The 17,601-nt window shown below is 38.7% G+C and overlaps 1 protein-coding gene across 20 annotated transcripts in view; it reads left to right on the forward strand.

Moving 5' to 3' along the window:
• Positions 1-17,601, forward strand: part of PARD3 (par-3 family cell polarity regulator) — an 823,651-nt gene that overhangs the window by 447,038 nt on the left and 359,012 nt on the right. The window lies entirely within an intron of this gene.

A 17,601-nucleotide genomic window follows, 5' to 3' on the forward strand; every position in this document is an offset into this window, starting at 1 on the left:
ACTGCTCTCCTGCTCCCTCAGAGGTTCTCTGTTGTGTTCCCTGTCGGGGCAGTCATCCTTTGTAGCCATGCACCATCCAGTTCTTCTGGTCTCAGGCTGATGTAGTCTCTGGTTCATGTGGCCCGTTCTGTCTCTTGGGCTCATAATCGCCTTGTGTCCTTGGTGTTCTTCATTCTCCTTTGATCCAGGTGGGTTGAGACCAATTGATGCATCTTAGATGGCTCCTTTCTAGTGCTTAAGACCCCAGACGCCACTCTTCAAAATGGGATGCAGAATGTTTTGTTAATATGTTTTCTTATGCCAATTGACTTAGATGTCCCCTGAAACCATGGTCCCCAGACCCCTGCCCCTGCTACGCTGGCCTTCAAAGCATTCAGTTTATTCAGGAAACTTCTTTGGTTTTTGCTTAGTCCAATTGTGCTGACCTCCCCTGTATTGTGTGCTGTCGACATTTCCCTTCACCTAAAGTAGTTCTTATCTACTATCTAATTAGTGAATGCCCCTCTCCTACCCTCCCTCCCTCCCCCCTCCGGTAACCACGAAAGAATGCTTTCTTCTCAGTTTAAACTTTTTCTCAAGTTCTTATAATAGTGGTCTTATACAATATTTGTCCTTTTGCAACTGACTTCACTCAGCATAATGCCTTCCAGGTTCCTCCATGTTATGAAATGTTTCACAGACTCCACCATGTTCTTTACGGGTGCATAGTATTCCACTGTGTGAATATACCATAATTTATTGATGCATTCATCCATTAATGGGCACCTTGGTTGCTTCCATCTTTTTGCTATTGTAAACAGTGCTGCAGTAAACATGGGTGTGCATATATCTGTTCGTGTAAAGGCTCTTATTTCTCTAGGATATATTCCAAGGAGTGGGATTGCTGGGTCCTATGGTAGTTCTATTTCTAGCTTTTTAAGGAAGTGCCAAATCGGTTTCCAAAGTGGTTGTACCATTTTACGTTCCCGCCAGCAGTGTATAAGTGTTCCAATTTCTCCACAGCCTCTCCAACATTTCTTATTTTGTGTTTTTTGGGTTAATACCAGCCTTGTTGGTGTGAGATGAGATCTCATGGTAGTTTTGATCTGCATTTCTCTAATGGCTAATGATCGTGAGCATTTCCTCATGTATCTGTTAGCTACCTGAATGTCTTCTCTAGTGAAGTGTCTATTCATAGCTTTTGCCCATTTTTTAATTGGGTTATTTGTCTTTTTGCAGTTGAGTTTTTGCAGTATCATGTAGATTTTAGAGATCAGGCGCTGATCAGAAATGTCATAGCTAAAAACTTTTTCCCAGTCTGTAGGTAGTCTTTTTACTCTTTTGGTGAAGTCTTTGGATGAGTATAGGTGTTTGATTTTTAGGAGCTCCCAGTTATCTAGTTTTTCTTCTACATTCTTTATAACGTTTTCTATACTGTTTATGCCATGTATTAGGGCTCTTAATGTTGTCCCTATATTTTCTTCCATGATCTTTATTGTTTTAGATTTTATATTTAAGTCTTTGATCCATCTTGAGTTAGTTTTTGTGCATGGAGTGAGGTATGGGTCTTGTTTCATTTTTTTGCAGATGGATATCCAGTTATGCCAGCACCATTTGATAAAAAGACTGTCTTTTCCCCACTTAACTGTTCTGGGCCTTTGTCAAATATCAACTGCTCATATGTGGATGGATTTATGTCTGGATTCTCAATTCTTTTCCATTGGTCTATGTATCTGTTGTTGTACCAGTACCAGGCTGTTTTGACTACTGTGGCGGTACAATAGGTGCTAAAATCAGGTAGAGTAAGGCCTCCCACTTTGTTCTTCTTTTTCAGTAATGCCTTATTTATCCGGGCCCTCTTTCCCTTCCCTATGAAGTTGGTGATTTGTTTCTCCATCTCATTAAAGAATGTCATTGGGATTTGGATCGGAATTGCATTAAACGTACAGATCGCTTTTGGTAGAATAGACATTCTTATAATGTTAAGTCTTCCTATCCACAAGCAAGGTATGTTCTTCCACTGATGTCTCTGTTGGTTTAAAGTAACTTGTATTTCACTAAGTAATAAACACAAATATATAAACAAATATTTTCTTGCTAGTGATAAGTATACATCACTTGTTTAAAAAAGCAAGTAATATTTAACAGTATATATATGAAGGAAAACCAAAGAAGTGAGGTCTTTGAATTGATGGTGTTGCCGAAGAATACTGAACATACCATGGAGTGCTAAAAGAACGAACAAATCTGTCTTGGAAGAAGTACAACCAGAACACTCCTCAGACGCAAAGATGGTGAGACTGTGTCTCACATACTTTGGACATGTTATCAGGAAGGATCAGTCCCTGAAGAAGGACATCATGCTTGGTAAAGCAGAGGGTCAGCAAAGAAGGGGTAGATCCTCAAAGACATGGATTGAGACAGTGGCTACAACAATGGGTTCAAGCATAACAAAGATTGTGAGAATGGTGCAGGACCAGGCAGTGTTCCGTTCTGTTGTACACAGGGTCGCTATGAGTCAGGACCGACTCATCAGCACCTAACAACAACAGTATATTAAGGACTTCTACGTGCCAGTGACTTAAGAGTTCTCTAGTCCTCGTGTAATTCTCAAGATAACCCTCAAAATATTTCAATAAACAAAACATATGAGACCTTTAATAGGGTAATTCTGTGCTAAGTCTTTTTCCAAACATGACTGAACAAGGTAACCACATGGTAAGTTCCCCAAAATATCTTAAGGATTTGAACATAATACAGTTTGGATAATAGAGCTGTGTTATTGCCATATAAAATATCTGTTAATAAGGTTTACTGAACACTATGTAAAGTGGTGTCTAGAAATGTCCTAGGGTCGTATCACCCTGTGCAACTGTATCGTTGGTTTTAAGTGGGAGCCAGCCTGGGGGCTAGTCATGTCTCTGCCATGTCCTTACTGATCTTACTATGCAGTACTTTCTTAATCTGAAGAAAGGGAATAGCTACGGTTATTTACTACATATCCTTGCTGTGAGGGGCACATGGGTTTCACTGCAGGCAAAGAACTTTACATATAAAGATACGACTAACTTTCCTTAACTGCTACAACACACCACAAATTGTACATATTCTCTCTCTCATTTAATCCTTAAAACAAGGTAGGAATTCTCCTTATGAGGGAATTAGGCCTAGAAGAGAGTTCACATATCTCTTCAGTGGCAGAGATGGGATTTGAAACATGCATCAAGGTCAGTGATTCTTCAGTTTTGCCATGTTTTCACACCCTATTCTATGGATGAAGAGTGACCCAGACTATTAAGTAATGAACGTGACCCAGCCAACTAGTTAGTGTCAGAGCCAGAATCTGTGAGAAAGTACAATGTAAGAAAATTTACAGTGTAAAAAAGTAACTTCTGAACACACAATAAATTTATTTTCATATACACTGAAAATTACTATTAAAATGTAATTTTTGAGTATTTGCATTTTCAGAGAAACATATAAATAATGAACATTAAGAAGATTCTAGGGAACATACGGAAATATTACCAGTGGTTATATCTGGGCGACGGCTTACAAGTGATTTTCACTATGTATTTACAACTTTGTTTTTAGAATGAGCATTTTTTTTTTTAGGGAACATACGGAAATATTACCAGTGGTTATATCTGGATGACGGCTTACAAGTGATTTTCACTATGTATTTACAACTTTGTTTTTAGAATGAGCAATCTTTTAGAAAGGTTGTGTTTTTTTAATGCTTACAATACTTTTATGAATCACTTTACATTACATATATACCACTACATTATAATTTCTCTGAAAAATTCCTTATCAAGAATTAAAGACCTAGGGGCGGAGCCAAGATAGCGGAATAGACAGACACTTTCGTGGAGCCCTCTTTACAACAAAGACCCGAAAAAACAAGTGAAACGACTGTATTTGTGACAAGCTGGGAGCCCTGAGCATCAAAGGCAAGCTTAGACAATGATCTGAGGAGCAGCGGGAGGAAGAGGCTGTTCAGAAGCGGAGAGGAGTTACAGGACCTGAATCGCAGGGAGCCCTCAGGCACCATTCCCAGAGCCTCAGCAGCGGGCTGCTACTAGCGTTCAGCCGCAGTTTTCTCAGGGAGAAGCAGCCAGCCACACAGCCTACGCACACCTCTGGAACCTGACAACCGTGCTCTCAGCAAAAGCTAAGTACTTCGTATATTTTACCGCACCCCCTCCTCCACTCCCAAGCCAGCTTCAGTGGCTGAATCCTTGGGTCTGAGATAGGCCCTGGTGAGCACCTAGAGCCATCCCCCTGGCCTTGGGGAAGGAAAAAAATTGCAATTGGGAGGAAAACATAATTTGCAATTACATTAACCGGAAGAGCTCAGGGCAGAAGCGGCTCCTGTCCAGGCATAAACCGGCCATGGACCTTAAGCACCTTTCCCTTCTGCATGGACCTGTGTGGGCCTATTTCAGGAGAATAGGCTCTTGCTGGCAAACTCCAACCATTTCAGTTATGTGGTGGAGAGGTGGGTGTTTAATGTTTGACATTGCTTTGCCTATTAAACAAGTCCCTCACCTACCTATAAGAGGGACCTAAGGACTGGTAGCTCCACTCAGGTCACCCAGCCACCCACAACAGGGGTCCAAATATAACTGGTATCTCCCTATCCCTACAACCAAAAACTTTGTGTGCCCATGGTCCCTCTGCAGAACCCACCCACCAGCATGCTCTAGGAAACAGAGACACGTTTTCCTCAGAGACATCTGGGGGTCAGTTCTCAGCCCCCTGCCTTGTTCAGAACGTAACCCACTGCTACAATCAGATACCAGTATATGTGCCAACGACCCCTGCCCCTCTAAAGCTGTAGGACAGAGCCACTGGGTATCAGCTACTTGGAAACCTGAGCTGAATTCATACAAGAAAATTGAATGGACTCCTAGACTGATATACCTAATAACAGCTCTAGCCAGCTGGGGACAGGACATCAAAGCTCCAAAGGCGAAAATAATCAAGCTAGCTCACTCAAGCAACCCACAGGGGTATACCAAAACGGAACAAAACAAGTAGCTACGACACAGTAAGCAAGCATAAACTAATACAATAACTTATAGATGGCTCGGAGACAACAGTCAATATCAAGTCACATAAAGAAACAGACCATGATCACCTCAACAGGCTCTCAAAACAAAGAATCCAGGGATCCTCTAGATGAAAGTGCATTCCTGGAATTACCAGATGCAGAATACAAAAGTTTAATATACAGAAACCTTCAAGACATCAGGACGGAAATGAGGCAATATGCAGAACAAGCCAAGGAACACACAGATAAAGCAACTGAAGAAATTAGAACGATTATTCAGGAACATAATGAAAAGTTTAATAAGCTGGAAAAATCCATAGGCAGACAGTAATCAGAAATTCAGAAGATTAACAATAAAATTACAGAAGTAAACAATGCAAGAGAAAGTCAGAGGAGCAGAATTGAGCAAGTAGAAGCTAGAACTTCTGAACTCGAAGATGAATCACTTGGCACTAATATATTTGAAGAAAAATCAGATCAAAGAATTTAAAAAATGAAGAAACCTTAAGAATCATGTGGGACTTTATCAAGACAGTGACTGGAGTACCAGGACAGGGAGGGATAACAGAAAAAACAGAGAAAATTGTTGAAGATGTGTTGGCAGAAAACTTCCCTGATATTGTGAAAGATAAGAAGATATCTATCCAAGATGCTCATCAAACTCCACATAAGATAAATCTGAAAAGAAAGTCACCAAGACATATTATAATCAAGCTTGCCAAAACCAAAGATAAAGAGAGAATTAAAAGAGCAGCAAGAGATTAAAAAAAAAAAAAGTCACCTACAAAGGAGAGCCAATAAGAATAAGCTCGGACTACTCAGCAGAAACCATGCAGAAAGAAGGCAATGGCATGACATATTTAAAAAATTGAAGGAAAAAAATTGCTTGCCAAGAATCATATATCCATCAAAACTGTCTCTTAAATATGGAGGTGAAATTAAGACATTTCCAGATAAACACAAGTTGAGAGAATTCGTAAAAACCAAACCAAAACTACAAGAAATACTAAAGGAAGTTATTTGGTTAGAAAATCAATAATATCAGGTATCGACCCAAGACTAGAACACTGCGCAGAGCAACCAGAACTCAACCCAGACAAGGAAATCCAAAAAAGCAAGATTTTAAAAAAGAAAAAAACCAACACAGCGATGTTATTATATAAAAGAAGACAACATTAAAATAACAAAGAGGGACTAAGACATATAATCATACACCGTCCATATGGAGAGGAAGATAAGGCAATACAAAGAAATGAAAACTATGTTTAAATTTAGAAAAATAGGGGTAAATAATAAGGTAACCACGAAGGAGACAAATTATCCTACTCATCAAAATAAAATACAAGGGAAAAACACAGACTCAGCAGAAACAAAATCGACAACAACAAATATGAGGAAAGGACAACATATAAAGAAAATCTACTCAGCACATAAAATCAAGGAAGAAAAAGAAACTGTCAACACACAAAAAAAGACATCAAAATAATAGCATTAAATTCATACCTATCCATAGTTACCCTGAATGTAAATGGACTCAATGCACCAATAAAGAGACAGAGAGTGGCAGAATGGTTTAAAAAACAAGATCCATCTATATGCTGCCTACAAGAGACACACCTTAGACTTAGAGACAGAAACTAAAACTTAAAGGATAGAAAAATATATAACACGCAAACAGCAATCAAAAAAGAGCAGGAGTGGCAATATTCACTTCTGACAAAATAGACATTCAAGATAAATCCATGAGAAAGAATAAGGAAGGACACTATATAATGATTAAAGGGACAATACACCAAGAAGATATAACCATATTAAATATTTATACACCCAATGACAGGGCTGTAAGACACATAAAACAAACTCTATCAGCATTGAAAAGTGAGATAGGCAGCTCCACAATAATAGTAGGACACTTCAACACACCTCTTTCGAGGAAGGAGAGGATATCAGAAAGAAGCTCAATAAAGACACGGAAGATCTAAATGCCACAATCAACCAACTTGACCTCGTAGACATATACAGAACACTTCACCCAACAGCAACCAACTATACTTTCTTTTCTAGTGCACATGGAACATTCTCTAAAATAGACCACATATTAGGTCATAAAGCACCCCTTAGCAGAATCCGAAACACTGAAATATTACAAAGCATCTTCTCTTACCATAAGGCCATAAAAGTGGAAATCCATAACAGGAAAAGCAGGGAAAAGAAATCAAACACTTGGAAAATGAACAATACCCTGCTCAAAAAAGACTGGATTATAGAAGACATTAAGAATGGAATAAAGAAATTCACAAAATTCAATGAGAATGAAAACACTTCCTATCAGAACCTTTGGGACACAGCAAAAGTGGTGCAAAGAAGCCAATTTCTATCAATAAATGCATACATCCAAATAGAAGAAAGGGCCAAAATCAAAGAATTATCCCTACAACTTGAGCAAATAGAGAGCAACGAAACAAATCCACAGGCACCAGAAGAAAACAAATAATAAAAATTAGAGCTGAACAAAATGGAATAGAAAACAGAAAAACAATTAAAAGATTTAATAACAAATTTATCAACAAAATTGATAAACCACTGGCCAAACTGACAAAACAAAAACAGGAGAGGAAGCAAATAACACAAAAAAGAAATGAGATGGGCCATATTACAATAGACCCAACTGAAATTAAAAGAATATCAGATTACTATGAAAAACTATACTCAAATAACTTTGAAAACCTAGAAGAAATGGATGAATTCCTAGAAACACACTACCTACCTAAACTAACACAAACAGAGGTAGAACAACTAAATAGACCCATAACAAAAGAAGAGACTGAAAAGGTAATCAAAAAACTCCCAACAAAAAAAAAGCCCTGGCCCGGACAGTTTCACTGCAGAGTTCTACCAAACTTTCAGAGAATAGTTAACACCACTACTACTAAAGGTATTTCAGAGCATAGAAAAGGACGGAATACTACCAAACTCATTCTATGAAGCCACCATATCCCTCATACCAAAACCAGGTAAAGACACCACAAGAAAAGAAAATTATAGACCTATATCCCTCATGAATGTAGATGCAAAAATCCTCAACAAAATTCTAGACAGTAGAATTCAACAACATATCCAGAAAATAATTCACCACAACCAAGTGGGATTCATATCAGGTATGCAGGGATGGTTCAACATTAGAAAAACAATTAATGTAATCCACCACATAAAAAAAACAAAAGACAAGAATCACATGATTTTATCAATTGATGTAGAAAAGCCATTTGATAAAGTTCAACACTCATTCATGATAAAAACTCTCAGCAAAATAGGAATAGAAGGAAAATTTCTCAACATAATACAGGCCATTTATACAACGCCAACATCACCCTAAATGGAGAAAGCCTGAAAACATTCCCATTGAGATCGGGAACCAGACAAGGATGCCCTTTATCAGCACTCTCATTCAACATGGAGCTGGAGGTCCTAGCCAGAGCAGTTAGGCTAGATAAAGAAATAAAGGGCATCAGGATTGGCAAGGAAGAAGTAAAAGTATCTCTATTTGCAGATGACATGATCATATACAAAGAAAACACTAAGGAATCCTCCAGAAAACTACTGAAACTAATACAAGAGTACAGCAGAGTATCCGTATACAAGATAAACATAGAAAAAATGAGTTGGATTCCTCTACACCAACAAAAAGAACATCGAAGAGAAAATCACTAAACCAATGCCATTTACAGTAGCCCCCAAGAAGATAAAATACACAGGAATAAATTTTACCAGAGACAGAAAAGACTTACACAAAGAAAACTACAGTACACTTCTGCAAGAAACCAAAAGAGGCTTACATAAGTGGGAGAACATACCTTGCTTGTGGATAGGAAGACTTAACATTATAAAAATGTCTATTCTACCAAAAGCGATCTGTACGTTTAATGCAATTCCGATCCAAATCCCAATGACATTCTTTAATGAGATGGAGAAACAAATCACCAACTTCATAGGGAAGGGAAAGAGGGCCCGGATAAATAAGGCATTACTGAAAAAGAAGAACAAAGTGGGAGGCCTTACTCTACCTGATTTTAGCACCTATTGTACCGCCACAGTAGTCAAAACAGCCTGGTACTGGTACAACAACAGATACATAGACCAATGGAAAAGAATTGAGAATCCAGACATAAATCCATCCACATATGAGCAGTTGATATTTGACAAAGGCCCAGAACAGTTAAGTGGGGAAAAGACAGTCTTTTTATCAAATGGTGCTGGCATAACTGGATATCCATCTGCAAAAAAATGAAACAAGACCCATACCTCACTCCATGCACAAAAACTAACTCAAGATGGATCAAAGACTTAAATATAAAATCTAAAACAATAAAGATCATGGAAGAAAATATAGGGACAACATTAAGAGCCCTAATACATGGCATAAACAGTATAGAAAACGTTATAAAGAATGTAGAAGAAAAACTAGATAACTGGGAGCTCCTAAAAATCAAACACCTATACTCATCCAAAGACTTCACCAAAAGAGTAAAAAGACTACCTACAGACTGGGAAAAAGTTTTTAGCTATGACATTTCTGATCAGCGCCTGATCTCTAAAATCTACATGATACTGCAAAAACTCAACTGCAAAAAGACAAATAACCCAATTAAAAAATGGGCAAAAGCTATGAATAGACACTTCACTAGAGAAGACATTCAGGTAGCTAACAGATACATGAGGAAATGCTCACGATCATTAGCCATTAGAGAAATGCAGATCAAAACTACCATGAGATCTCATCTCACACCAACAAGGCTGGTATTAACCCAAAAAACACAAAATAAGAAATGTTGGAGAGGCTGTGGAGAAATTGGAACACTTATACACTGCTGGCGGGAACGTAAAATGGTACAACCACTTTGGAAACCGATTTGGCACTTCCTTAAAAAGCTAGAAATAGAACTACCATAGGACCCAGCAATCCCACTCCTTGGAATATATCCTAGAGAAATAAGAGCCTTTACACGAACAGATATATGCACACCCATGTTTACTGCAGCACTGTTTACAATAGCAAAAAGATGGAAGCAACCAAGGTGCCCATTAATGGATGAATGCATCAATAAATTATGGTATATTCACACAATGGAATACTATGCACCCGTAAAGAACACGGGGGAGTCTGTGAAACATTTCATAACATGGAGGAACCTGGAAGGCATTATGCTGAGTGAAATGAGTCAGTTGCAAAAGGACAAATATTGTATAAGACCACTATTATAAGAACTTGAGAAAAAGTTTAAACTGAGAAGAAAGCATTCTTTCGTGGTTACCGGAGGGGGGAGGGAGGGAGGGTAGGAGAGGGGCATTCACTAATTAGATAGTAGATAAGAACTACTTTAGGTGAAGGGAAATGTCGACAGCACACAATACAGGGGAGGTCAGCACAATTGGACTAAGCAAAAACCAAAGAAGTTTCCTGAATAAACTGAATGCTTTGAAGGCCAGCGTAGCAGGGGCAGGGGTCTGGGGACCATGGTTTCAGGGGATATCTAAGTCAGTTGGCATAATAAAATCTATTAAGACAACCTTTTGCATCCCACTTTGAAGAGTGGCGTCTGGGTTCTTAAGCACTAGCAAGGAGCCATCTAAGATGCATCAATTGGTCTCAACCCACCTGGATCAAAGGAGAATGAAGAACACCAAGGACACAAGGCGATTACGAGCCCAAGAGACAGAACGGGCCACATGAACCAGAGACTACATCAGCCTGAGACCAGAAGAACTAGATGGTGCCTGGCTACAACCCATGACTGCCCCGACAGGGAGCACAACAGAGAACCCCTGAGGGAGCAGGAGAGCAGTGGGATGCAGACCCCAAATTCTCAGAAGACCGAACTTAGTGGTCTGACTGAGACTGGAAGGACCCTGGTGGTCATGGCCCCCAGACCCTTTGTTAGCCCAGGACAGAAACCATTCCTGAAGCCAACTCTTCAGACATGGATTGGACTGGACAATGTGTTGGAGAGGGATGCTGGTGAGGAGTGAGCTTCTTGGATCAGGTGGACACTTGAGACTATGTTGGCATCTCCTGCCTGGAGGAGAGATGAGAGGGTGGAGGGGGTTAGAAGCTGTCGAAATGGACACAAAAAGAGAGAGTGGAGGGAGAGAGCAGGCTGTCTCATTAGGGGGAGAGTAATTGGGAGTGTGTAGCAAGGTGTATTTTGGTTTTTGTGTGAGAGATTGACTTGATTTGTAAACTTTCACTTAAAGCACAATAAAAATTATTAAAAAAAATACTGTCATTTCAATCTTAATTAATTATTAATTTTAAAAACATTTTTAAAGCATTGAAGAATTGATGTTTTTGAAGGAAAATTGTTTTATATAATCCTTTAATACACCACTGAGTACAGTAAGTATTGTTCGTGTAATTATATGTTACTTTCCTTACCCAAGAAAATAGATTATTTTAAAACGTCACCTCAGTGAGGTTTAGCATATTATTGTTAGGAAGGCAAGATTGGTCAGATGACAAAATCTATATACCTCAAACATCCGTAACACAAAGTTGTTTTTTTTTTTCCTCAGGAAAGCTTAAAAGAAAGAGAGAGGAGAAAAAAAAAAAAGGAATAAAAATTATGTTAGTTAATTAATGACTGTTCAGTCATTCCTGGTGTTGGGGTGGTGATGAGTCCTGAGTCATTCATGCAGAACGAGCAGCCCCCATGTTACTGGAGTGATGGCAGATGCTTGGGTGGTAATCTGTTTGGGATAAACATGAATAGGAGCAAGGCAGATGCTGCCAAGAGGGATGCCAGGGTAGGTTATTAAATTCAGTGCTATTTAGTAAGGACTAATATGTGTTTTTGTTTTTTTTTTAATATGTAAGTTTTATGTTGTGTTATCCTAGATGCAGGAAAAATGGTAGAACGTCAAGGAGAGTCCTGTATTCTGTGGGTCCTTGGACTTCATGTTTTCCTTAAATAAGATTCCTCCACGTACTGAAATTCTAATAATCTATGGGAAGCCAACGTACATTTTGGTAATTTTTAGATTCAACTCTGCATGTAACAGGTGCAAAGATAGGTACTTTTTTGTCCTCTGTAGCTACATAGCTTTCATAAGTCAGTACCATCTGTTCTTTTAAAGACTTACGTCTTGCCTTGGGTTGTGCGGCGTCATGTTGTGTATGCTTTAAGACAGGAAACATTTCATTTCTCTGAGAAATGGAAATTACATGGACTGTGTTAAATCTGCCTTTGCCATTCCATTTGATCCTGTTAGCTGGAGATGAGAATGCTAGGAATCTACTTGAGGTGAGGAAGCTCACTTATATAATAATCAACACCACAGCACTGCGTAATTCCTCATGTGCTGCCAAATAATATGATGTGGAGCTCTGGCTTCTTTTGAGTGTAGTGTATATTACAATGGAACTGGACTGTATTTCAAAGTATAATAACTATTAATTTCTCTTTACTACTCAAGGAGACCTTTTCATTTTTAAAAACCATTTGTCTTTGGGTGGATTACCACACATGGCCTCCCCATGTGTGTCAGAGTAGAAAGGTGCTCCATAGGGTTTTATATGGCAGATTTTGGGGGAAGTAGATCATGAGTCCTTTCTTCCAAAGCACCTTTGGGTGGACTCAAACCTCTAGTCTTTCTGTTAGCAGCCAAGTGTTTTAACCAATTGCACCACCCGGGGACTCCTTTGTTTTTTTATTTTTTAAATAATGAATTGTGTAAAGACCTGGAGTTAGCAATTGGAAAGGAAAGAATATGCTCAGCATTTCTCAAGCTGAAAGAACTGGAGAAAAATTCAAGCCTAGAGTTGCAATATTGAAGGATTCTATGGGCAAAATATTGAATGATGCAGGAAGCATCAGAAGAAGATGGGAGGAATACACAGAGTCACTGTTCCAAAAAAATTAGTCAATGTTCAACCATTTCAGGAGGAAGCATATGATCAAGAACCGGTGGTACTAAAGGAAGAAGTCCAGACTACAGTGAAGGCATTGGTGAAAAACAAGACTCTAGGAACTGACAGAATACCAACTGAGAAATTTTAACCACCAGATGAACTCTAGAAATTTGTGTGTCAGGGTTGTACCCTTTCACCATGCTTATTCAATCTGTATGCTGAGCAAGTAATCTGAGAAGCTGACCTATATGAAAGAGAACATGGCATCAGGATTGGAGAAAGACTCATTAACTACCTGTGATATGCAGGTGACACAACCTTGCTTGATGAAAGCAAAGAGGACTTGAAGCACTTACTGATGAAGATCAAAGACCACAGCCTTCAATATGGATTACACCTCAACATAAAGAAAATAAAAATCCTCACAACTAGGCCAATAAGCAACATCATGATAAATGGAGAAAAGATTGAAGTTGTCAAAGATTTCATTTTACTTGGATCTGTAGTCAACAGCCATGGAAGCAGCAGTCAAGAAATCAAATGACGTATTGCATAGGGCAAATCGCTGCAAAAGAACTCTTTAAAGTGTTGAAAAGCAAAGATGTCACTTTGAGGACTAAGGTACACCTAACCCAAGCCGTGGTGTTTTCAGTCATCTCATACGCGTGTGACACCTGGAAAGTGAATATGGACAGCAGAAGAAAAACAATGCCTTTGAATTACGGTGTTGGTGAAGAATATTGAATATACCATGGACTGCTAGAATGGCGCAATTTTGTCTCACATACTCTGGACTTGTTATCAGGAGGGACCAGTCCCTGGAGAAGGACATCATGATTGGTAGAGTGACGGCAAAAAAACAGGAACACCCTCAATTAAATGGATTGACATAGTGGCTGCAACACTGGGCTGAAGCATAGCAAGGGTTGTGAGAATGGTGCAGGACTGGGCAGTGTTTTGTTCTGTTGTATATAGGGTTGCCGTGACTTGGAACCAACTGGATGGCACCTAACGATAACAACACTGTTTGTCCTTAAAGGTTAATTGAATTAGTTTTCCCCCCTCCCCACCAATAAATATTTTTGCTCTCGTGGAATATAGTGATCATGAAGCAAAATTTTATTGTGCGTTTCCTAATTTTGGCTTTTGGGAAGGTTGTAATAGATTTATTTCCAATTGTGACATCCCTTCCCCCAGGTGTTTCAATTGTTTTTTACATATGATGGGAAATTACTTTTCCCTGGTGATTTGGCCAATTAATCAAATAGACACAACATTAACACACAAGCCTTCTGGAGTCCTATTTGTGATACTTAGGAGACCTGGAAAGAGATCCCCCTGGAATTATTTTTTACCAAATGTATACCAAAGTACAAAGTGATATAATTCATGCTGTCAACATCAAATAAATATTTTCTTTTAGATACTACGGCTCATTAATAGCGTGTGTCTCATTAAATTGGAAAATCATAGAGATAATTTAAAAAGTGTGAAAAAGACCATCTAGTTTAGCATTTTTGTAGTAATAGAATTGAACCAATTAAAATATTTTATACTATGACGCAAAACCATTGATGAAAAATATTGTAGATTTGTTTGTTTAAAAGGATACCATAAGAATTTCGATTTCTTTTTGTGCTTCCTAAAGGTAAAAATTAAAGGTAGGTATGCAGTAAATTTAAGTGGGAAAGTATAATTTCAAATTTCATAAAAATATTTTAAGGTGATAAATTTATTTCTTAAAATGTTAGGCTTTTCTTTCAAGTAATAACTTCAAGATATCTTGTTTCTTGGAATGGAGAATTTGAGTGTGGGTTTGTAGGTGATTGGCTTTTAGATGAAGCTTTATTATGTTCCTGTGAAGTAGACAGTGTGGTTTTGTTCTCCTTGTATAGTAGACAAACCAATTACAAAATTCATACTCTTGATTTTACAAGTAAAATATACATGGTGAGTGACTGAGAAGTAGTCATGTTCTAATTACCCATATTGTGTATACTCTTTGCAGTGGCATTTTGGATTTTTTTTTTCTCCTTTTTAAAATCTGTGAATGTAGACTGAGGTATTCAGTACTCAAATAGGGGGAAAAAAATTTATTGTTAGGTGCTGTTGAGTCGATTCTGACTCATAATGACCCCATGTGACATAGTAGAGCTGCCCCATAGGGTTTTTCCAGGCTTCTGGGCTATAATCTTTACAGGAGGAGATTGTCGGGTTTTTCTCCTGAAGAGCTACTAGGTGGGTTTGATCCACCAACCTTTAGGTTAGTAGCCAAATGTTTAATTGTTGTACCACCAGGGCTTCTTGGGTGGGAGGGAGGGAAAACCAGATTATCTTTGAAATTAAAATGATAATTGGTGTTTAGCTAAATCTAGTTTTCTTTTTTTTTTCTTTATTGTGCTTTAAGTGAAAGCTTAAAATTCACATCAGCTTCTCTCGTACAAAAACTTATACACACATGGTTATGTGACCCTAGTTGCTCTCCCTTTAATGTGACAGCACACTCTTCCTCTACACCCTGTATTTCCTGTGTCCATTCTGCCAGCTCCTCTCCCTCTCTGCCTTCTCATCTTGCCTCCGCACAGGAGCTGCTCACTTAGTCTCATGTGTCTGCTTGAGCTAAGAAGCACGCTCCTCACCAGTATCGTTTTATGTCATATAAAAAAAAATTATAGTCCAGTCTAGTCTTTGTCTGAAGAGTTGACTTCGGGAATGGTTTTAGTTTTGGGCTAACAGAGAGTCTGGGGGCCATGTCTTCTGGGGTCCCATGTCCTCTGGGGTCCCTCCAGTCTCAGTCAGACCATTAAGTTTGATATTTTTAAGAATTTGAGGTCTGCAGCCCACTTTTCTCTTCCATCAGGGACTTTCTGTTGTGTTCCCTATCAGGGCAGTCCTTGGTGGTAGCCAGGCACCATCTGTTCTTCTGGTCTCAGGCTGATGGAGTCTCTGGTTTATGTGTCCCTTTCTCTCTCTTGGGCTCATATTTTCCTTGTGTCTTTAGTGTTCTTCATTCTCCCTTGCTCCAGGTGGGTTGGGAACAATTGATGCATCTTAGATAGCCGCTTGCTAGCTTTTAAGTCCCCAGATGCCACTCACCAAAGTGGGATGCAGAACGTTTTCTTAATACACTTTGTTATGCCAGTTGACCTAGATGTCCCTTGAAACCAAGGCCTGCTATTCTGTCCCTTGAAATATTTGGTTGTATTCAGGAAACTTCTTAGCTTTTGGTGTAGTCCAGTTCTGCTGACTTCTCCTGTATTGTGTATTGTCCTTCCCTTCACCTAAAATAATTCTTTTTTACTATCTAGTTAGTGAATACCCCTTTCCCTCCCTCCCCACCCTTGTAACCCTCAAAGAATGTTTTCTTCTGTTTTTAAATCTTTTCTTGAGTTTTTATAATAGTGGTCTCATACAATATTTGTGCTTTTGTGACTGACTAATTTCACTGAGCATAATCTAGATTCATCTACGTTATGAGATGTTTCACAGATTCATCATTGTTCTTTATCGTTGTGTAGTATTCTGTTGTGTAAATATACCATAATTTGTTTATCCGTTCATCCATTGATGGGCACCTAGGTTGTTTCTGTCTTTTTGCTATTGTAAACAGTGCTGCAGTGAACATGGGTGTGCATATATCTATTTGTGTGAGGGCTCTTATTTATGTACGATATATTCCCAGGAGTGGGATTGCTGGACCCTTTGGTAGCTGTATTTTTACCTTTCTAAGGAAGTGCCAAATCTATTTCCACAGTGGTTTTACCATTTTACGTTCCAGTGTACAAGTGTTCCAGTCCCTCCACAACCTCTCCAACATTTATTATTTTGTGTTTTTTGGATTAAAACCAATCTTGTTGGGGTGAGATGGTATCTCATTGTAATTTGGATTTGCATTTCTCTAATAGCTAATGATGGTGAGCATTTCCTCATGTATCTGTTAGCCACCTTAATGTCTTCTTTGGTGAAGTGCCTGTTCATATCCTTTGCCCATTTTTTAATTGGGTTATTGGTCTTTTTGTGGTTGAGGTTTTGCAGTATCTTGTGGATTTTAGAGATCAGGCACTGATCAGATTCATCGTAGCCAAATTTTTTTTCCCAGTCTGTAGGTTATCATTTTAGTCTTTTGGTGAAGTCTTTGGATAAGCATAAGTGTTTGATTTTTAGGAGCGCCCAGTTATCTAGTTTCTCTTCTGGTGTTTGTGCATTGTTAATAGTGTTTTGTATACTGTTTATGCCATGTATTAGGGCTCCTAGTGTTGTCCCTATTTTTTCTTCCATGATTTTTATCGTTTTAGATTTTATGTTTAGGTCTTTGATTCATTTTGAGTTTGTTTTTGTGCATGGTGGGAGGTATGATTCTTGTTTCATTTTTTTGCGGGTGGATATCCGGTTAAAACAGTACCATTTGTTAAGAGACTGTCTTTTCCTCAATTAACAGACTTTGGGCCTTTGTCAAGTATCAGCTGCTCATAGGTGGATAAATTTACGTCTGGCTTCTCAGTTCTGTTCCATTGGTCTACGTATCTGTTGCTGTACCAGTACCAGGCTGTTTTGACTACTGTGGCGGTATAATAGGTTCTAAAATCAGGTAGGGTGAGGCCTCCCACTTTGTTCTTCTTTTTCAGTAGTGCTTTACTTATCCAGGGCCACTGCCCTTTCC

The sequence above is a fragment of the Loxodonta africana genome, chromosome 4, assembly GCF_030014295.1.
Source record: "Loxodonta africana isolate mLoxAfr1 chromosome 4, mLoxAfr1.hap2, whole genome shotgun sequence".
In the NCBI taxonomy this organism is placed as follows: Eukaryota; Metazoa; Chordata; class Mammalia; order Proboscidea; family Elephantidae; genus Loxodonta; species Loxodonta africana.